This window comes from Protopterus annectens, chromosome 9.part0 (assembly GCF_019279795.1).
Source record: "Protopterus annectens isolate FY-2018-M chromosome 9.part0, PAN1.0, whole genome shotgun sequence".
Taxonomy (NCBI): domain Eukaryota; kingdom Metazoa; phylum Chordata; order Ceratodontiformes; family Protopteridae; genus Protopterus; species Protopterus annectens.
In genome coordinates this window covers 1,325,081,112-1,325,105,690 of record NC_056743.1, presented here as the reverse complement: position 1 = coordinate 1,325,105,690, position 24,579 = coordinate 1,325,081,112, and the positions used below count along the sequence as shown (strand labels likewise).

Below are 24,579 nucleotides of genomic sequence, written 5' to 3'. Positions count from 1 at the left end.
TTTCATACTACATCGTATTAATACTCTCATTTCTGGTGATATCCACCCAAACCTTGGCCCCTCCCCTATAACAGCCACAAATAAATCCTTATTATTTACTGCCTTAAACTCCCAAAGTATAGTAAATAAAGTCCCAAACCTCCATGCTTGGCTCATACACAATAAACCTGACATCCTGTCTATTTCTGAAACCTGGTTAAAACCACATATAAATGACTCTGAAATTATTCCCCCAAACTACTCCATCATCAGAAAAGACAGGCCTCTCAAAAAAGGGTGGTGGGGTAGCCCTCATATATTCATCCTCCCTAGCAGTCACTCCCTACAATAAACCTACTCCACACTTTAACAATGCTGAACTTCTCCTTACTTTACTACAAATCAATAATCACAAACACATTTGTCTAGCATCCCTTTATATACCCCCAGGGGATAATATCTCCACTCTTGAACTTATCCTTTCTTGGATCTCTAGTAACATTAGCAATGAAACCATAATCCTAGGAGATGTAAACATCAACTGGGCCTGTATTCAATCTCCAACAAACTCCTTAAATATTAACCTATACAAATTCTCTCAACTAATCAATTCAGTAACTCGCCCTGCAAAAAACCTCTCCAGTGGAAGTATACTGGATTGGATCCTTGTCTCCCATCCTCACTATTTCTCCAGCAGTGGCACCCTTCCAGACTCCCTTAGTGATCATTCTCCCATTTTTACCAACCGACTTCCCACTGTCCTTCAACAAACCCACAACTATATAACTATCCGTGACCAGAAAAAGTTCAACCCAACTACCTTCGTAAATTCCTTACAAGCAATTAATTGGAACTGTCTAAAAACACTACCACTAGACATGGCAGTGTCACACTTTAATACAACATTCTTGAAATTACTCGACTCTCAAGCTCCCCTAAGGATTAAGAGAATAAAAACAAAATCAGCCCCCTGGCTCTGCAAACATACTCTTGCTATTATGAGACATAGAGATAAAGTCTGGGCACGCTACCAGAAACTTAAGACAAATCTGCTCCTTAACGAATATAAAATGCTCCGAAATAAAGTAAAGAAACTCATCACTTCTGATCAACAAAACTATTTTTCTACACTCCAAAACCAAAATAAAAACAACCCTCAGAAATTCTGGAAAGGGATCTCCAGTCTCCTTCATCCTAGTACACCAGATACTCCCACCCCAGACCCAAATGCCTCTGAACTAGATCTGGCCACCCAATTTAACTCATTTTTTATTGACTCTATTGCCAAACTGACCTCTTCATTCTCCAACTCCACCTTGCTCTCTAACACCCCCTCAACCCCCCCCCACTCACACTCTATCCTCCCCCACTTCTACTCCCTGTTTCCCATCCTCTAACTCCTCTACCTCTTCTACTACCCAACCTTTACCCCAAACACCTCCACCCTCCAACTCTCCCTCTCCCAACTCCACTCTCCTCTCATTCAGTCCCATGCCTACATCTACTATAAAGAAACTCCTTCTGAAATTGAAACCTTGTACCAACGCCCCTGATAATATACCTTCCTACTTTCTTAGTATAGCTGCTGAAACGGTTGCATATCCCATTAGCATCTTAATTAACCATTCCCTAAAAGAATGCACAGTTTCCCAAATCTGGAAACAGGCATATATTATTCCTCTCCACAAAGGGGGCAACAATAACAACGTCACTAACTTTCGTCCCATAGCCATCCTGTCCCCCATTTCGAAAATCCTAGAAAAATGTGTCCAACTTCAACTCCTTCCTCATCTCCTAGACAATCACCTTATAACTCCCACACAGCACGGCTCCAGACCTAACCACAGCACTATGACAGCCCTCCTCTCCTTCCTTGAAACAGTAAATAGAGCTTGTGATTCTGGCCTAATTGTTTCTACCTTATTACTAGACCTCTCCAAAGCCTTCGATACCATCTCACATAGCCTGCTCATAACTAAACTCTCAGAACTTAACCTTTCTTCTTCCTCCTTGAAATGGTTCTCTAGTTACCTATCCAACCGAAATCAAGCAGTAAAATGGAAAAAAAACTACCTCCTCATTCCTTAGTACCCCCACAGGTGTTCCACAAGGCTCCATTCTAGGTCCTGTTCTCTTCAACATATTTATAAATGACTTCCACAAATCAATCCCATTCTCAAACATCATCCAATATGCAGATGATTCAACTATCATTTGCTCAGCCACCTCTATCACTACACTTCAAAAACTAACTCAAGATGCCTTCTCTACAACAGAGCAATGGATGTTAAAAAATCACCTAGCTCTTAACGCCTCCAAGACCAAGCTAATGATTTTTACTCCTTCTAAAGCTACTTCTCTCAATATGAATACATTTTCAATCACTAGCCAAAATAACTCACCCCTAGAATTGGTGTCAGAGACCAAGCCACTAGGGGTACAAATTGACAACCAACTTAAATTTACCTCTCACCTACAAAAAAACATCAAAAAACCCCATCAAAAACTTGGTATGCTTTATAGACAAAATGCATACCTTACCTGTGCTACTAAAATAACTCTCGCTACATCCTTCCTTATCCCCTCCCTTCTCTATGGTGCCCCACTCCTAACTAATCTTCAATCCTCTCTCAAAAAACAACTTTCCTCTTGGTACAACAAAATTGCAAAATTCGCCACCAGCCACAAGTCTTCCACCCACCACTGTTTTCCCCTCCAGAAACTAAAATGGCTAGAACTTCCCAATCAATTAACTTACACACAACTAACTCTAGCCCACAAGCTTATTCTTAACCCCTCCCTCTGTCCTTCCCTTTCTTCTGCTTTTAATATGCACCTACCCAATAGAGTATTAAGATCAAACAATCAAAACCTACTCAAAGTCCATAAACCTACTCATCCCCCAGGAAAAACCTTCTATCCTTCAACCTAGCTCGCCTCTGGAAATCCCTTCCTCCACTCATCCGCACCACCTCTAATCACTCTGCTTTCAAAAAATCTCTTTATACACACCTGGCATCACAGTGGGAATGCTCCTGCTCCCACCCTACATAACCTACTCTTCTCCTTCTCTCATCCCTCCATGCTCTGCTTACATCTTTAATACACCCAGAAAATTCCATAGAAATTATTAGACTAGTCCATATGTTTTCTTCTTCCCCCACTACATCATGTCATTGTAACTCCTCTTCCATTTTAGTAACTATGTTTTCCTAACTACTCTGCATAAATGGATAATTTTGTGCTAAATAGTTAATATGTTTTTCTGCACAATGTATTTAACTGTACACTTGCTGTACTACTTGATATTGCTTTATTTTTTTTACCTGTTGTACCTATTGTTAAACTTTATATGTATGTATGAATGTATGTTTGTAAGTATGAAGAATGTATTTTTGGAGGTTTTCTCCCCAGGACTCCATTGAAAACGGGTTCATTGTGGCCCAGTGGACTATCCTGGTAAACCAACTGCAATAAATAAATAAATGTGTTCACAAGTCTCACAACACTGTATTTGAGCTGAGAGGGGTAATATGTATATCATAATTAGCAGGGATACTTTATTGCCAAAAGAGACAATGAGGTATTGTTTGCTGTAGGGTTCAGTCTGTGAGTTTGGCACCAATGATTTGTCTCTAACAGCCCTTTCTGTAATATGTTACTATCCTTGGTGGAATCTATATGAGTGCATCCAATTAACAGTCATCTGCAAATGTGTTAAAAGACAAGCCACCTATCATTGCCTGCGCTTCAGAGAAGTAGTTTCTACACAGTTGAGGACCCAGCACAGATCCTTGGGGGTATTCCATTGGTAAGTGGCTAATGGAGGTTTCAGTATGAAACCTGAATGGGGGATATTGTCAAAGGCCCTGGAAAATTAACACAGGTGATATGTCTTATCTGTCATCCAACTCTTTGGGGTCAGTATCAAAGAAGTCCACAAGGTTCAATAGGCAAGATCTATCCTTGACAAGTACAACATGGATTGACTCAAGTAATATATGGATAGCCAACTGCCTCAGTGACAGAACATACACTCTCAAAGTTTGGGATTGCACCTCCACCACTAGCCCACTCACCAGTGGAATACTACAAGAATCTGTACTGGGCCTTCAACTGTTTGGGAAATACTTTTCTGAAGCACAGGCAACAGTAGATGTCCTGTGGTTTACCAAGTTTGCAGATGATTGTTATCTGGATGTACTCATATAGAGTCCCCCAATGATGGTAACATATTACAGTAGTGGCTAACACAGACTGATAATAGGTGACAAACTCATGGACTGAACTTTAAGCATACAATGACTCTTTGTCACCTTTGTTAATTAAGTACCCCTGCTAATTATGATATATATAGCACCCCCCCAAGCTCAAACACAGTGTTGTGAGACTTGAGAACACATGTTGATAGCAATCTACACTTTTATCATTATGTGCCCATAGTGGTGACACACAGACTCTGCATTGTGCACATTATACATATGGGCATCACATCCAAGACCAGAGTAGTCATACCACTGCTGTACTCTACCCTTATAACATCAATAATGGAGTACAATGATTACATCTCTCTGCGCCTCATCAGACACCTGCAGCAATTGTAGAGAACACAGGGTTGTGCCTGAGAGACCTCTGGCCTCCAAATATGACATACATTGAAAGACTGACAAACCTGTCACTGTACTCAGTATCATGTAGGCTTCTGAGAGGGGACCTATGGCTGCCCTGCAAAGCAGTGTCAGACCCTGGCCTTCTGGAAATAATGGACATCTGCAATTCAGATGGGACACCTATAATTTTCCCTAGGGTTTACAGCCTAGCCTGTAACATAAACAGAACATGTTGGAGAGATAGATATATCCCACAACAATTCACACTCCTCTGTAATAGGCTCGCAATGCAGGAGAAGCAGTGCTCCTCAGTGACCCTGTCCAAGTGCAACCTTGACTACTGGTTGGGTGATTGCAAAGTCACCTATGGACTGGCACCTATGTCCCTAATGGACAGGGCCAGTTGGTTGCTGCTCACAAATGCACTCTGCTAATAAAACAACTGTCCAACTATGCTCAATAATGATACTTGTGTTTTTACACAGCTAGGCTTCTAAATTCCCTAGTGCTATTAGGCTAATAGCCTCATATGAACATATGAAGCTATGTGCCTATGCAGGCCTCACAACCTGTTGTCAACCACATGGTCTTCTGATGTCGCCTCCTAGAAATAGACCTGCACTATTGTATAAATCAGACTTGTGCTGTGGCACTTGCGTAATGTACTGTGCTCTGTAGTCTGTATACCTTAGATAGCTATGGGTCCTTTTCTCACTGGAGTCAACTGTGTGTCTGTGTGTAACCTACAGTTACATGGATTTCCAGAATTCTGATACTTGCTCATGCCTACACATCCATTTCATACATGCCTCCCAAACTCTTGTGTTCTACATGGCCTGCTAATGTCATCTACTATAAGTTCACCTGCACTCCTATATAAATCAGACCTGAGCTGTGGAACTTGTGTTAAGTACTGTGTTCTGCAGTCAGTGTACTTAGATAGATAGAGGTTCTGTTCTCACTGTAATCAACTGGGTCCAAGCATGTCTAGACAGCAAAGCAGATGTGTATCATACAGTTACTTCTTCAATAACATAGATTGCCAGTATTTTGATATTTGCTCATGCCTACACATCCATTTCATACAGGCCTCCCAAACTCTTGTCTTCCACATGGCCTGCTGATGTCATCTACTATAAGTTCACCTGCACTCCTATATAAATCAGAATTGAGCTGTGGCTGTTGTGTTAAGTCCTGTATTGTATAGTGTGTACCTAGATAGGTAAGGTTTCTATTCTCACTGCAGTCACCAGGGTGTGTGGGAACTGTTGCTTGACATTACAGAGAGTATTTTACACCAGCATGTGGGACCTTATCTTGTCCTCAACAGACACTGTTGATGTCATCAGCTATAAAGTGTTGTCTGACACACTCTAAGGCAGACTTGAGCTGTGGCGCTTGTGTAAAGTACTGTGTTCTGTAATCTGTGTACTTAGATAACTAGGGGTTCTATTCTCAACCCGGTCAATGTATGTATGTGTGTGTGTGTGTGTGTGTGTGTGTGTGTGTGTGTGTGTGTGTGTGTGTGTGTGTGTGTGTGTGTGTGTGTGTGTGTGTGTGTGTGTGTGTGTGTGTGTGTGTGTGTGTGTGTGTCTTTGTGCTTTTGCTTGACATTACAGACAGCCTTTTCCAGCAGTATGTGGGACAGTGTTATTACCACATTCTTCTCACCAGACACTGCTAATGTCATCAGCTATAAAGGGTTGTCTGATACACTCCAAGGCAGACTTGAGCTATGGTGCTTGGGTAAAGTACTTTGTTCTGTAGTCTGTGCATTTGGATAGGTTGGAGTTCTCTTCTCACTGCAGTTAACTGGGTGGGTGCATGTGTGAGCATAAGCTATTGCCTTTAATTACAGAAAGCATTTTGCACCAGCATGTAGGATACTTATTATGTCCTCAACAGGCACGGCTGATGTCATCAGCTATAAAGTTTTGTTTGAAACACTTCAAAGCAGACTTCATCTATGGGTGCTTGTGTAAAGTACTGTGTTCTGTAGTCTGTTTATTTAGATAGATAGGAGTTCTCTTCTCACTGTAGTCAGCTGGGTGTGTGAGTGTAAGCTGTTGTCTGACATTACAGAGAGCAGTTTGCACCAGCATGTGAGACACTTATCTTGTCCTCAACAGATACTGCTGATGTCATTGGTTATAAAGTGTTGTCTGACACATTCAAAGGCTGATTTTAGCTGTGATGCTTGCACAAACTACTGTGTGGTATAGTCTGTGTATCTAGATAGGTAGGGGCAGTATTCTCACTGCAGTCAACTTGGGGGGAGTGTGTGTATTTGTGCTCTTGCGTGAAATTACAGAGAACATTTTACACCAGCATGTGGGACAGGGTTATTACCAAATTCTCCTCAACAGACACTGCTACCATCAGCTATAAAGTGTTGTCTGACACACTCCAAGGCAGATTTGAGCTGTGGTACTTGTGTAAAGGACTGTGGTCTGTATACATAGGTAGGAGTTCTAGTCTCAATGCAGTCAACTTGGTGAGTATGTGGGAGCTGTTGCTTGACATTAGAGAGCATTTTACACTGGCATGTGGGATACTCTTGTATTGTCCTCAATACACACTGCTAATGTCATCAGCTATATTACATTTTTGGATATGCAGTACTCCCACTAGGGCAGGGTCAGAGACTGGCCTCGGGGCCAGGCAGAGGTCATATTATGTTATACAATAAAGTTTACAGTGGCATGGCTTTTAATCTATCCACATACATCATGGCATATAGGCCCTGTGTTATCTTGCTGAGAAATCCCTGTGGTCTCTCTAGCTGCTTCATGTGTCTGGTGACGTACATGTAAAAAAAAGCATTATACTGTATTAGTGCTGCAATGAGGTTTGACTACAGTACTGTCATACAATCCTAAGATGTCAATTTGATGGTGTGACTTATTATGTGCACAACATAGGCTTTCAATAGCAGTGTGGACACTTCATGGTCAAAGTTCAGATTGGTATCTAAGTGTGTTCCTAGTGCTTGCATCACTGGGTTTCTGCATAGCAGAACTGTTGTCAATGCTGTGATTAACATAGAACTCCACTTTTCACATGGACAACATTACAATCACACATTTCTGCATTTATTTGTAATTGTATGCCTTTGTCACCATTCAAATGTGTGTGTTAGCGCCTCTTGTACTATGTTATTACCATTGGTATTGCACACAAAATGCAAGAATTGGCAAACTTGGTAAGCCAAAGGCCATATAGTTTAGTCTGAACTGTCCAGAAATACATTTCAAACAGGGAAGGACCAAGCACCTTGGGTTTGCCAATGGTGACAGCTCTGTTGGTACAGGTTGATTCACCAACTGTTACACGATGTGTTCTGTCAGTGAGCCAATTGTTTACCCATCATCTGACATAAGGTTTAATCCCCAGCTTGGGGGTTTCTCAATGATACCTGAGTGTGTGACTGTGTCAAAACCCTAGGCCAAATCACACTAGGCAGTATACATGGTCTTACCTTCCCCTAAGCCTATCACACAGAACTGATGTGCTGTGACATCACAGATCACCTGTGGTGTGACCCAGCACATACACCTTCCTGATACGGTGGAATACACAGTTCAACACACTTTCTACATAGCCTGTGTCTCCATACAATGGTGTACATCAATATGCATCCACCTGCATTGGGCAGACAGCTCCTGATGCATGCATGTATACAGACATCCTTATTCTACTTGACTATGAGTTAGACCAACATGTCATCATGGACATCTTTTACATGTATACTAGTAATATTCCATGTGCATGCAATAGACCTGTGTGAGTTGTTACTGCTACATCAGGTCTTTCACATCTGATAGATGTCCTCAAAGAGGTCATCGAGGGCATGCATGATGACAACAGTATCATCTTGTGGAACTTGAACGGGTGAAGGCATTTGACAAAAAGTCACACTGTGGTATTCAATCAACACTGTCATATGTAGCCATAAAACAGATATATCACCAAATAGTTAGACCAGTATATGATATACTTGGCATCTCACTTTGTTGAAATGTGTGACGTGACATATATCTCAGGTCCAGTGATCAGGTCAGTACATCTGGGGTGTCTGCTAGGTCCTTGCTTGCCCCTTAGTTAAGTGACGGACATCACAGATGATATACGCATGGTGTGTCCAAACAGCTGCCTGAAGGACTACAACTTTTGAGAAATCATTGACTCCAACTGTCATATTAGTATAATACACAGATAGTATGAACACATACCAGACACTGCTGCCACAGCCATGACAACACTTGCATTGACAAGACACATGGAGAGATGTGTTGCATCAGGAAACAGACACAACACCCAAGTATAATGTAGACATCACACCCTATAATCAGACCAATAGGTATATGACCCGTGTCTTGGGGTAGATGGTAAGTAATACATCCACCAGTGTGTAGTCACAGTGCTAACTACTCCCTTGACTGTAATGCAAGCATTGATTATGTGAAGGATATGCACATCAGAGGGCATGCTAACGTCAAGACTCCCAGCCTTCATCACACCAATAACTGAGTACAATTCACCCTTCCCCATGTACCTCCCTACACATTTTCCAGTGATGTGTAACTTAAAGTGTACCACCTTTGTCACAGTGCACTGTCACAGAACTTATTGTCCATACTTAAGCATTCTTTCTGGGGAACATATGTGACTGTCTAATGGTGTGGAACACCAGTGAAGTTGTTACACCATATACATGTGTGCCACCTGTTCACCTTATGCACACACTGTATACATAGGTGTTTGAAAACATTAATGATGTATATCATTTATGACAGTGTGAATTGTGACATAGATATATGCCATAAACATAAGGCAACTATCCTTTAGTGCCCATACTCTCACATATAGGTATAGCAGTGTCCTTCCTAGCACTTTCTGCAGATATTACAGTACCAGGACAGTGTACATTTTTACCCTCATAGAAGTGTGGCTGTATTATACTAGCTGTCCAGTATGTGTGTGGGTGTGCAGGCCCATATGTTATCACTCCACATCACATATGTTATGTCAGAGGCATGGAACTACTGGTGGCATTATTCAGATATTGTTAATGATTTTAGTTGGTTCTTGTAATATTTGACATGATCCTTTACCTGTGGCCACCATGCTGGACACCTCTGCTAACAGTACACGCATATTCTGGTACTTCAGTTTGCACAGATTCCCAATATGCACCCTACCTCAAGATCCCTGATAGATGTCCTGTGCATTATTCATGTAAGGATGCTTGTCTCATGCACACATTCTCCCCATGTTATGTCACTTAGTGGGACAGTCACAGACAACACATTTTCACTGTGCAGTCTGTACTGTACCATATTGATATGTGCTTGTTGTTGCTGCTACATCCATCTTAGATTGACATGCCCTCCTCTGCTGTACATGTGGGAGTTTCACCGGTACTCTTTCCCTGAGTTTATTCATACAATTCATCTGTGTGTCCCTATTCAATACACACACTTTCCCTGAGTGATCATTTTACATGGCAGTCCCATGTCATGTTATAGGTCATTAGCACAGCTTCAGTAAAGAATGCCAGGAATTGGATATCACAATACTCTGCACTGTATGTACATAGTTCTGTACTGTGTTTGGACCATATATGTCACATTTATACCTCTCAACTGCCTATATATTCCCAGGATGTGCAGATGTTTTCCTTATCAAATATGTGGCTTTCTGTCATATCACTGGGATGATCTCTGTGACTCAATATTACAGACATTTGGGTGCATAGCTCTCAACTGTTCTGATCTGTGCAGAATGTGCAGTTTTTGTCTTATATTTGTGATCTTTTCCTCATAACATTTTTTTCCTGGCAAATCATTGGCATGTTATTGCAGAGTGCAGTCAGAAATTGAAGACTGCCATTTGAGTTTCAAAATTCATGCTCTACAGAAAGTTCATGCTAATGTGCAACCTATATATTCTATCAACTCCATAAGTTTGGATGTGGAATATTAACAATCTGTCTGTATTTCTGGAGTTTTTCCCCTTTTTATGGCTTTATCCACATTTCTCGCTCTAAGAGATTGAGAGTGTTACATTCTAACACATTCTTATGTGACATCTGTGTTGAATATGTCCCTATTACTAGTTATTTGTCCTCTCACTAGGTTGGCATCTGTGCAGATATGTTGCACAAAATGACAGCAATTTGTACAGCCATACCTCTCAACTGTACATATTTTTTCAGAATGTCCATATTTTGCCTCATATGTTGGTCTATTTCTCATACAATTGTAGTTTTCTGGCAAATTATTGATGAATTATTGAGGGTTGATGTCAGAAAATAGTGACAGACATTTGAGTCTCAGACTTCATACTCTTTAGAAAATTCATGCTGATACAAAACCTGATATTCCATTAACATTTTGTGCTTGTAAGAGCAATATTTAAAACTTGTCCCTATTTTTGGTCCTTTCTTCCCACATTATTTATGGCTTTGCCCAGATTTATTCTTCTGAGATTGAGAGGTATGGAAGTATGTGTACAGCCCTGGTGATCATTGTGGCATTCTGCTCAAGTCCATAAACCATATGTGCTCTCCTATACACGGAATTGATATTGTGTTGTCTAACAAGGTTTCATGGCCAGCAATACTGTTGCAAGCCACAAAACCTAGCTTAGGTGTGCCGCTCCTCATTAATATGCATTGCACGCTACCACTCGCTGAGCACGGTCATAGTAAGATATAAACTCCGTGTAGGCTCTGCTCAAAGACTACACAGGGTTTACTGAATACATTTAATTGTCTAAAAAGGGGGTAATTATCAGCACTTACTTTTTGCTGGTATTGGAATATTATATAAAATCATGTTTTTATAAGCTTATGATTGCCGGTCCATAACGCTTAGCTAAATGCCTTTATTTGCTCAAAAAATTCCAACTTTTGTACACTCAACAAAAGTATGTTCCCAGTCTGCATTTATATATTCTTTGCATCTCCAACATATACAACTGTTTTTTTTATTATTATTGTTATTTTATGTGGAATATACAATGCTCTATTTAAGAATTTCCATGTGTATATTCTTCAGAATAATGAGGTTGTAGTGCACTTGAGATACTTTAAAATTAATGTTCTTTTTCTTTTAAAGTAAATCCCATTTTCAATTTTTAAGCATTTTGCCCAGTAATTGTCCATTGAATATGAACCTTGTTCTCTTATGATTTTATTTCATTTAGATAATATAGAGGTATTGTTACTGTCTGTATAAGGTATCTCATTTATGTACTCTAATTATTTTGGGTATTCTTCTAAGGTGATGTCTGTAAAGCTTTGAGTTCCCTTAAATATGTATTTTCTTATGGCTTATGCAGTTAACCAATTCCCATTCTTATATCATAGTCCTTATTTTCTCAGTTGTTGTACCATTTACTACATCCATAAAATTATACCACCCTAAGAATTTATTTTTCTCAAATATAACATTATATATTTATTTGATATTTCTAATACACCTATATTAACTTCAAATGGAAATATATTGAATAACCAACTTGTGAATGTGTTTGCATATGTAGCTTTTGTAGTCTTTAGTGTATTTTGTAGATGTTAGAAGTAAAATAGACTGGATATATTATATTGAAAGTAATGTGATATTAATGATCAAAAACTTGTTGAATGTCATTTCTTTCATTTAACCTTGTTATTTTAGATTTTTTAACATTGTATATGCATATATATATATATATATATATATATATATATATATATATATATATATATATATATTAACCTCACATTCATTGTTTCCCAGTCTATAATAGTTTTACAAGTAGAGCTTAAGCAATAATATTGCTTTCTCAATCCAGGAAATCAAAGGCCTCCATTATTCCATGTTTTAATATATTTTGAAAGTTGTTATTGAAGAAGAATATCCCTTAGGCAGTAGCTCTTTGTTTGCCATGCAGATACATTTGCTGACTCATCACTGGCACCTGTCATGATCCCAGTTATTTTCATCTGAGATTAAGCATCTGGAGTAAACATGCAAACATCCATATAAAACATATGAGCATCACTATTTTTAAAGTCAAGTAAGATTAAGAAATGACAAAAGGCATTTTGTCAGTGTATTATTATTGAGCACTAAAATGTCTACAAATTGTTTTGGAGTTATACAATTACTCAAGTGTTTCCTACATTAATAGTTTTTAATTTTGAAAGAACAAATGTTTACAAACAAAGTTATTCAAAAATCTAATGTCACTGCAATGTTGTGAATTTACTATTTTCTCCTTAATATTTAGAGACCTTGCAGTTAATTGTTTTTAACAGGGGCTACAGAAGTACAGCTCTCTGTCAACGACTGTAGAAGGTTTAACCCCATGTAATATACAGTAATGAGTTACATGCAACCTGGGTTTTTTAGTCTTTGTTTGCAAATTTCTATAGTAGCAAAAGCTTAAGTTACTATTTTGACATGCACTTAGCATAGCTAAAGTTATTTAAGTGTGGTAGACCTTTATCTTTTTGGTCCACTGTGAGGGATGTTGTTGCAGTCCATATTTTGCTTGTTACTTCAATAAAGGCAAGCAGCCTTCCTGCCAGTCATACATGGTTTCTAGTTATACGACTGTGTATCAACACCAAACTTCAAGAGCATGGGATACTTGAAAGAGCAATACTTAATCTTTGACATAAAACCACAATATATATTCTTATATTAATTTTTCAAACAGGAAAATTATGCAACAATTGTATTGTGAGACTTCGGCGTACTATTGATAAATAATTGGCATATGTATTTTAATTATGTGAGCTCAGGCAAGACAAGGTATACTTTTATTTGATAACCTGGTTGCAGCCAGTCCATACAATCTATAATGTGTATACTTTATAATGCATTATAATGATTTATTGTGATTCTTTCAGCATACCATCTCTGATTTCCACTCACTATATAATGCATGTATATATGTGCTTTTTAACTCATTCTGTATATGATGTCATTTATCATCTTTATTCCCTCAAGCCAACTTTAATATTCACTCTGTATATAATATACATATATATTGCATTTTATCATTCACTCTGCATATAATGTCATGCAACTATTGTGTTAACTACTGTGTCTTCCCCACGCTGAGACTGAAATGGCACCAGTGGGATCAGTGCTCTGCTCAGGTTAACTAATTCAAAATAAAATAAATAAATTCCATGCTGAATTCCAGACTGGATGAAAGATCAATATTCAAGTACCAGAGAATGCAGGTATGCAGTTCCCATGCTGTTGGCTCCCATACTAAACACCAGCCTGACCTTCACTCTGCCACAGTTTCAACGAGGCATTAATTGCAAACCACAGAGAATTTGCTGGGCACCAGAATTTCTTTTGAGTACTGCTAAGCAAAAGAATCTATGGTTAGGATTCATAAAAAATAGTGCATTGGAGAAGGCACATTAGCACACATACCTGTAATGCAGAAGCTGTGGACAGTTCAGAGACCCAAATGTCACAGTTATGCCAGGGTCAAAACAGCATAGTCTGCAGCTCATGCCAATGAGTACATAATCATAATGAAATTATGTACTACATGCAAATTACCCACATGGTGTATGTAAATAATGACAATGAAAATGGTAGACTGATTCTGAAATGGGTAAAACAGATATACGGTGGTATACATCCATCTTCATATATTGAAAATCATGGTGTACATGAGGAAAGCAATGTCTGGATTAGCAACGGCTATAAATTAGCAGGGTATGTTAACAGTTACCTTGGAGCTTCTGCCTGCAATGTATGAGCTGCACCACTCCATACCAACTGAGGTACAAACTATACCAGACACACCACCAGCTGAATGACCAACACATTGTGGACCATTTCTTCATGGACAGGAAGATTTTATTGGACCTTGTAAAACTCTATCACTCACAAGGGGAATCAAAAGGGATGCATGCTAAGCTCATCCCTATGAATACTAAGGTATGTGCCATTTTAAAACACAAAAAATGAAAAGAAAGTGCTTAAGAGAGCAAAGCTCCAACAATATACCATGAAATAAGCACCTCAGAAGCCAAAAATGAGTAGTATAAATGAAATAAATTTAATGTCCACATGAATCCACAAACACTACAGTGCACAAAACACATAACTGCTACACAGCGTTTTTCGTTCCAAATGGAACTTCATCAGATGCAAAACAGTTAATTCAATCAAATGAGTCTTTAAATACTCCATTTTAAATCAAATAAAACAATCCATTTCATTTTACACAGTTGCTAATAAATATTCATAAGGACATGCTGACATACTAATGAATATTCATAAAAGATGTTCCCATACAATTAGGGTTATCACCTGTCCCACTTTGCGAGGGACAGTCCCTCTTTGGGCAGTTGTGTCTTGACAAAAAATTGTACAAACGGCAAATGTCCTGAGATTTTAGGACAAAATTATTTCCTATATTTTATGTAATAGCTGCATAAAACAGTTATTCTGTATCTAAAATACCTAAATGTGATAAGAAATAGAATAAGCAACTAAAATGCTACAAGAATAAGCTTTTATTTAGGCAAAAAAGTTAAGTTCTAACCTTTGTACTGACCATGGGTATGTGTCGGCCTGTAAAATCTGATGTTTGTACCAAAAATGCCACACTTTGGCCATTTGAAAAGGTGGCAACCCTACATACAATACATTTATTAATTCTAATACCAATATAAATAAATATGAATCAATATATTATATGACCAACTAAAATACATTAGTAAACCTATTACACCTAGCTACATATAAAATACATATAAATAAATATAAAAATGTATATAAAAACACCTAGCTAAAATTCTACTACTGCAATTTTAATAGTAGTGCTGCCATCTGGTGGCTAAAATTAATGCTATTAATACTTCTAGGACAGACTTAACAGAGGAACCTAAGAGCTAAATAGCACAACTCTTTCAAGCAATAAATAGTATAATCAAGCAATAAATAGCACAAATTAATAAAAACGTTCATGTGCAAAACCTTTTCTATTTTCAATAATATTAAAAAACAACTAAATATACATATTAAAATCAGACCATCAAATTTAAAAACATATATATATATATGTGTGTGTATATATATATATATATATATATATATATATATATATATATATATATATTTATATATATATATATTATATATATATATATATATATATATACTGTGAAATACTTTAAGTAAAAACATAATAAGATGAAGACATAAAAAATAAATAAATAGATTTACCCAAAGCATAAATATTTATGTGTTTTCTCCATTTCATCATGTTATTGAACCCCTTAAAGTCAATAAATATGCATAATAACTTTGTTGATCTGAGTTTTAAAATTGGCATTATGGATACATTCTCATTCAAACCTGGGAGTCTACAGGCATCAAGTACCAGGTGCCAGTACAATTCCCGAACCTCTATTTTGTTTTCCCAGTGTCCTCCCCTTATATCATAGGGGATATGTTCTAATGCAAAAAACTTAAAAACAGCTTCCTTACAGGTTTTAGTATGCTTATATAGAGCATTATTACCATCTGACCTACGAATATCATAAATGTGTCTGTACATCCTTCTTTTTCCATTTTACCAACGTAAAGGAGGGCATTTCATATATTATTCCTTTAGTATCACAATTCACAAAGTGTGTACTGGTCAGCAATCTATCCCTGCCCACCAGGTATACATTTCCCCATTATATAAGTGACAACATTGCACACATTTCCACATTGAAATCCCATTTTTCTTACCATTTTCTTTCCTATATCTACTATTCTTTTCCAGGATGTCTTTAATATCTCTGTCTTTTCTATAGGTAAAGATAACGGGTCGCTGAAATATTTTAGTAAGATCAGAGAAATTAGAAGACAGGTTTCAATTCTTTAGAATAATTTCCTTAACCAGCCCTGAGTCACTGTTAAAATCTAAAATAAAAGTCCCTTTATACCTATCTTTATCTTCTTTGTCATTATCTAAACTACTTGTGTATTTAACCTCTCACACTGTTTCACCCTTAAAATAGGGCTAAACCTGTCCCTCCTTCCATCCATTACTTCCCTCATAACATCTTCTATCATTTTCTCAGGATATTTTCTCTCCAAAACATTCTCTTTAAATTAATACATTCTTTTTCAAAATCTTCATTCTTTGTGGTCATCCTAGGTATTCTAATAAATTGCCCTTTAATTAAATTTCTTTTTTGTTTATATGGATGAGAACTTGTGAAATACAGGTAGGAGTTAGAGAAAGTTGGTTTCCTATATACTCTGGACCCAAGTACTTTATTACTATGGTCTTTATAAAGGGTAACATCTAAAGAATTTAGTTCTTCCTTGGTAATGTTGTAGGTAAAGCGAATAAATTCTGTAGTACCATTAATGTACTGAATAAACTCAGTCAACCCAAAATAAACATATGTCATCACAATCCTTAAACCTAGAGTTCAGGATAAATTTTTTCTCCCAAATATTTAATAAATTGAAGGCTGTAGCTGGCCACACACCATGCCACACCCTTAATCTGTTTGAAAAATTCCCCCTCAAAGCTTACATAGTTGTTAAGTATTAACTCCAGTAGTTCCATAATAACCCTAATTTTTTCCAATTCAAATTTTTAACCTCTAACTAGGCCTCCAAAAACCACTCCATACCTACTTGGTGACAAATAACTGAGAACAAATCTATAATATCCAAAGTAAGAAAAGTAATACTGTGTTTAAAATCATCGGGAGGTATAATTGAGCATCACTTAATGAAATAAACATAGCTTATTCCAAAGTTGATTTTAAGTTAAGGGAATTACTTCATGATGGTATAATTGACCAACCCACCTTTAATTTTCTGTTTACAGAGAAACCTCTGATTCCTTATATTTTTGGATTAGTGAAAGTACATAAAAGTATTAGTGACCCTCTGTTGAGGCCAGTATCTGCTGCTAATTGCTCCAAGATTCATTCTTTAGCCAAGTTTGTGGATTTGAAAATTAAAGAAGTGTGGATGGAACAAGAAGGTTTTCTGAAAGATTCTTGGGACTTTTTAAGGAATATTAATCCTGATGGTTATAAACACAATATTACTTTTCTTACTGTGGATATTATAGACTTGTTCTCAGTTATTCCTTACCAAGTAGGTATGTAGTGGTTTTTGGAGGCCTTGTTAGAGTTTAAAAAATTTAATTGGAAAGAAATTAGGGTTATTATGGAACTACTGGAGTTAATACTTAACAATTATGTAAGCTTTGAGGGGGAATTTTTCAAACAGATTAAGGGCATGGCTATGGGGGCAGGTTGTGCCGCCAGCTATGCCAATATTGTATTAAATATTTGGGAGAAAAAATTTCTCCTGAACTCTAGGTTTAAGGATTGTTGGTGCCTTTATAAAAGTTACCTTGATGACATATGTTTATTTTGGGTTGGGAGGGATGAAAAATTAACTGAGTTTATTCAGTACATTAATGGTACTACAGAATTTCTTCGGTTTACCTACAACATTACCAAGGAAGAACTAAATTCTTTAGATGTTACCCTTTATAAAGACCATAGTAATAAAGTACTTGGGTCCAGAGTATATAGGAAACCAACTTTCTCTAACTCCTACCTGTATTTCACAAGTTCTCATCCATATAAACAAAAAAGAAATTTAATTAAAGGACAATTTATTAGAATATCTAGGATGACCACGAAGAATGAAGATTTTGAAAAAGAATGTATTAATTTAAAGAGAATGTTTTTGGAGAGAAAATATCCTGAGAAAATGATAGAAGATGTTATGAGGGAAGTAATGGATGGAAGGAGGGACAGGTTTAGCCCTATTTTAAGGGTGAAACAGTGTGAGAGGTTAAATACACAAGTAGTTTTAGATAAAGACAAAGAAGATAAAGATAGGTATAAAGGGACTTTTATTTTAGATTTTAACAGTGACTCAGGGCTGGTTAAGGAAATTATTCTAAACAATTGGAACCTGTCTTCTAATTTCTCTGATCTTACTAAAATATTTCAGCGACCAGTTATCTTTACCTATAGAAAAGACAGAGATATTAAAGACATCCTGGAAAAGAATAGTAGATATAGGAAAGAAAATGGTAAGAAAAATGGGATTTAAATGTGGAAATGTGTGCAATGTTGTCACTTATATAATGGGGGAATGTATACCTGGTGGGCAGGGATAGATTGCTGACCAGTACACACTTTGTGAATTGTGATACTAAAGGAATAATATATATAGCTATATGTGTGAAATGCCCCTCCTTTTACGTTGGTAAAATGGAGAGGGCATTAAAAAGAAGGATGTACAGACACATTTATGATATTCGTAGGTCAGATGGTAATAATGCTCTATATAAGCATACTAAAACCTGTAAGGAAGCTGTTTTTAAGTTTTTTGCATTAGAACATATCCCCTATGATATAAGGGGAGGACACTGGGAAAACAAAATAGAGGTTCGGGAATTGTACTGGCACCTGGTACTTGATGCCTGTATACCCCCAGGTTTGAATGAGAATGTATCCATAATGCCCATTTTAAAACTCAGATCAACAAAGTTATGATGCATATTTATTGACTTTAAGGGGTTCAATAACATGATGAAATGGAGAAAACACATAAATATTTATGCTTTGGGTAAATCTATTTATTTATTTTTTATGTCTTCATCTTATTATGTCTCTACTTTAATTATTTCACAATATATATATATATATATATATATATATATATATATATATGGATCTACTTCATTTGCCCTAACTTTCGATTGACCGACACCCATTTGCCCGATTACAAATGACCAAAATTTCATTTGACTGACACTTCATTTGACCGACAAGTATTATTGGCAAGAAAATGGGATATGCCCCCTTCCCCACTGTAGTGCAACCCTGGAGTTAGAATATATATAGTTAGGGGGGTGTGAGGGGCACAGCCCCCACTTAATTTCATATTACATTGTTTAGTTTTGCTTAAATATTGCCCCCCACACACCCCCTAACTATATATTCTAACTCCGGGGTCACACTACAGTGGGGAAGGGGGCATATTCCATTTTCTTGCCAATAATACTTGTCGGTCAAATGAAGTGTCGGTCAAATGAAATTACGGTCAAATGAAATTTCAGTCAAAATGTCTCAGCCAAATGGGTGTTGGTCAATCGGAAGTTAGGGCAAATGTGTATATATATATATATATATATATATATATATATATATATATATATATATATATATACATATATATATATATATATATATATATATATATATATATATATACACACACACACACACATATATATACGTTTTTAAATTTGATGGTCTGATTTTAATATGTATATTGTGTTGTTTTTTAATATTATTGAAAATAGAAAAGGTTTTGCACATGAACGTTTTTATTAATTTGTGCTATTTATTGCTTGAAAGAGTTGTGCTATTTAGCTCTTAGGTTCCTCTGTTTAGTCTGTCTTAGAAGTATTAATAGTATTAATTTGAGCCACCAGATAGCAGCACTGTTATTAAAATTGCAATAGTACAATTTTAGCTAGGTGTTTTTATATATATATTTTATATTTATTTATATGTATTTTTATATGTAGCTAGGTGTATTAGGTTTACTAATTTATTTTAGTTGGTCATATAATATATTGCTTCATATTTATTTATATTGGTATTAGAATTAATGAATTTATTGTATGGGAACATCTTTTATGAATATTCATTAGTATGTCAGCATGTCTCCATGAATATTTATTATGAACTGTGTAAAATGAAATGGATTGTTTTATTTGATTTTAAATGGAGTATTTAAAGACGCAATTGATTTCATTAACTGTTTTGCATCTGATGAAGTTCCATTTGGAACAAAAAATGCGGTGAAGCAGTTAAGCGTTTTGTGCACTGTAGTGTTTGTGGATTCGTGTGAAAATTAAATTTATTTTGTTTATACCACTTGGTTTTGGCTTCTGAGGTGTTTATTTGGTGGTATATGTGTAGTTTTAACCATCATAGTTACAGGGACCTTTCAGTGACCTATTGGAGATGTTAGGGATATTACAGGTGGCAGCTGACAGACCCTGAACATTATTCTGGTCTTTTGTGTCTGCAGAGGATAGAACCACAACCATGCTGCCATTTTATAACATACAAAACAAAATATAAAGTAAACTGGTACCACGACACCTGATACTTAAACAGCAGGAAATGTATTATAGCTTGAGGTTACTGACGTCTGCTGGAACATGGCAATGAGCTATACTGAGTTGCCATGTCCATGGACGAAAAAAGAACAAAAAACACAAATATAATACAATTCTACCATGTAGCTAAAACTGGTGTACTCAAAAATCAAGTAAAATAAAACAAGATATGGAAACTCGATATAGCTCAGTACCATCTACCAGCACACATCAACAACCGCAAGCTATAATAAATTTCCTGCTGTTTAAGTGTCAAGTGTCATGGTGCCGGTTTACTTTATATTTTGTTTTATTTTACTTAATTTTTAGTACACCAGCTTTATCTATGTGGCAGAATTATTTTATATTTGCGATTTTATAACATATATCCATTTCCATAAGGTCCTGGGAGTTAGTGATTGCATGATAATTGTCATTAAGGCCACACCTAGTCCAGAGGGACAGTGATACTAGTCCAGCAGGATATACATGGGTGGTGCAGTGGTGCAGCAGTTAGTGTTATGACCTCACAGCAAGAGGTTCTCTAGTTTGATTCTTGGCTGGGGTGTCTTCTCTGTGGAGTCTGCATGTCCTCCCTGCAATTGCATGGGTTTCGTCTGGGTGCTCTGATTTCCTACCACATTCCAAAGATGTGTCTGGAGTGTTTCTCCCTGGGCCTCCTCTGAAAAATGGGCTCTGTCCCAGTCAGACTTTCCCAGTAAACAAATGTTAAATAAATAAATTATACAAGATTTAGAAGAATGGTCAGATAAAGTGCTCAGTTTGGTGAGTCGGATAAATGCACTCCAGATGATGTTTTTTCCCAATATTTTATGTGTGTGTTGGCAATTCCCATTAATGGGTAAAAAGGAGTGGTGGTTAAATAAATTGCAAAGCTGTTGTGACAGATTTGTTTTGAATGGTAAGGGAAGTTTGATAGCCAAAGGAAGACTACAGGGGTTAAGGAAAATTAGGTATCAGGGAATACCTGATATTAAATTGTATGCCATAGCCTCTTCCACGGCCATTGTCTTATCCTCTAACTGTAGACAGAGAGAGAGAAAAGGAATTGGAGGAGGCAGAGGAATTTTTGATGCAACATAGAGTACTGGATAAGCTAATTAAGCAAAGCAAAAGAAGCTCTTTTATGTTGATGGGACTTCTGCGAGTTGGATTTTGGAACATTGTTGTTAGTGGCAAAAAGGATTGGAAGAAGTGGAAGCAAAGAGAGATTCAGAGGGTGGGAGACAACTCAGATGGAAGGATAAGAAAACTTTGGACTTTACAGGGAGGACACTCTTTCCGAGAGAGGTTTAATCTGCCAGAAGGTGCATGGTTGCATTTTGAACAGTTAGTAGGAGCAGTCAAAGGTTGGTGGAGGAGAATAGAAACAGGAATCACAATAGATAATTAAGTGGAACTGGATAAAACAACAGGTGCTCTAAATGGGTTTAAACGAGAAGGTATAGTTTCTTTCAGTAATTTATATAAGGGGTTATTTAGATATGGTAGAGAAATGAACTGGCTAAGACTTAAACTCAGAGATAAGGTGGGGTTGAGTTTGTGTAATGTGGAATGGAAGCATAGTCTTTGTTTGGCCTCTAAATTGAGGATACTGCCAAGAAGTTGGGAGCATCACATGCTCTGGGTGTGTAGGTAGTTTAAAACCCTGAAACATAATACAGAGGATTATGATATTGAGCACACTAGATGTTTGAGACGGTAACAGATGCAAGCTGGATATATTCATGTTTTGGGAGTGTAGAATGATTTAAGAGTATTGGGATGATGTTATGGAGGAATGAAAGGGGATTTTTCAAAAAGAGTTGCCAGTTGTTGAAAATTTTATGTGTTAAGCTTGGGAGGTGAGAAATATGGTTGGAGAGATTCTAAGACATTAACAGTGTTAACCTTAGGAGGATGGGTAAGAAGCTATTTAGCTAAAATTTAGAAAGGGCTGTGAAATGGAATAAGGCCTTTATTAGAACTAATAATATAAAGGTATTTTACAGAATCCTATGTGCAAAGGAAAAGAGGAAAACAGGAGGACAGGAAAAATAAATGTTGGGGAGAGATGGGTTAAGGTGAGAGCATATTACCAGTTAAGCTTTCCCAGTGATAAACTAGGTCAAGGGAATTGAGGTTGTTTCCTATCTTCCTCTTATTTTTTTGTTTCTTCTTTTCCTGGTCTCATTTCCACTCCTTTTGGCATTTTTCTTTTTTACTTGATGTCTGTGAAGAAATGTAATGAGTGAATTGAATGGAATTGATGGTTAGTGTTGGGAGAAGGTGTGGGAATTTTTCTCAGCATTAAGAGGTGTTATGGTGGACTCTAGAGGCCAGGTAAAGGAAGGTTGTTTTTGATGATGGTTGATTGCAATGTTAACATGTTGGAAGTGAGGGTTAGTTGGTGTTTGATATGATGTTTTCTATTATGGAATTGTTAAATAATAAAAAGCATTTAAAATAACTCTCTTGTGCCTTACTGAAGTGCTTTAATGTCTATGGTCCACCTCCCTTAGTGGACTTGTCTGTCACAATCTCCCATGCTTTTTCCCTTTCCATAGGGTATCATAGCAGTAATCCTTCTTTAAACTTTTTGCAGAGAGGTATTATGGCCACCTATATAGCAGTCACATCCTGCACTACTCCCTACCAAATGTGGACCCAATACTGCTAGTTTGTGGCAGTTTTTTTCCAGATACACATGCCATGTGTGTATATATAGGGTCTAGAGTAGCACATGCTCGTTTTGCCTGTAAATGCTTCCAGCTGTTGCCTCCCTCAGATGGCCATGCTGGTATATGTACACCTGGGTACAACATGTTAGTCAGGGTGTGTGTATGGAATGTTGTTACATGACAATACTGATGGCCACCTCCCCACTTTATGTCTCTGTTTATTATCTGTGATAAATGCTTTGCAGATCCTCTACACCCAACATCATTTTTGTACTGTACCCATGGCTATAGGCTTCCACATCTTTTCATGCGCCTGTTTATCTGTTGCAATTAATGTTATGCACAGGTTTCCCCAAATCACATAATAAAGCCATGCCTCAACAGTGGTGCTGGCATCCCTCCTCCTTTGAGATATGTCATTCACAATGTTTTCAGTGTACATGCTTGCCCTCCCCCTCAAAACTGCAGACAACAGTCCAGTGCAATGCCATGGCAATGTCCTGGGTTCCCACTTACAAGTATATCACAACATCTTCCTCATTGTGACCAATATTCATCACAGACTTTGTTGTTTTTCCGTTGACATACTTTACCAAGTCAGATGTCTTTCTGAAGTCTGTAACACCCTTTTTAACTCTGTAAAGCTACAAATCTACAGATTTTCAGTTGGAATTCCCCTCTTCCACAGCTGTACTGTATTAAGTGGGGTTGTGCATAATGGTGTCACTGTTTTGTATTATGCTAACAAAGGTCAGTAAATGGACCCTTTATGATAATAAGGGTGTTTATGAATTGCTATCATAGTGAATTGCATTATCCAGATGTGCTGGTGGTAGCCATTAATGTCACAGTGAACAAGAGACATGTGGCCACTATGCTCATGCATATTGCCTGTGTATGCCCCTAGCACCAAGATGCAATGCCATATCCATGCCTAATGCAACACATCAGTGCTAGGGAGATAATGTAGTGCCACAGTGTAGCACTACATTTTTATGACACTCAATCAATAAATGTGCACTCTTGTACACAGGGCTGTCCTTTTTCTCCTGAACTGAACTTGAGTGAGTGACCATGGGTACATCAGGCACTGTGGATGGTAGAACACCAGCATGGTGTACCAGAGATAG

At 37.2% G+C, this 24,579-nt stretch overlaps 1 protein-coding gene across 1 annotated transcript in view; it reads right to left on the bottom strand.

Annotated features, from left to right (window-relative positions):
* SH2D6 (SH2 domain containing 6) overlaps positions 1–24,579 on the bottom strand; it is a 1,258,756-nt gene that overhangs the window by 574,785 nt on the left and 659,392 nt on the right. The window lies entirely within an intron of this gene.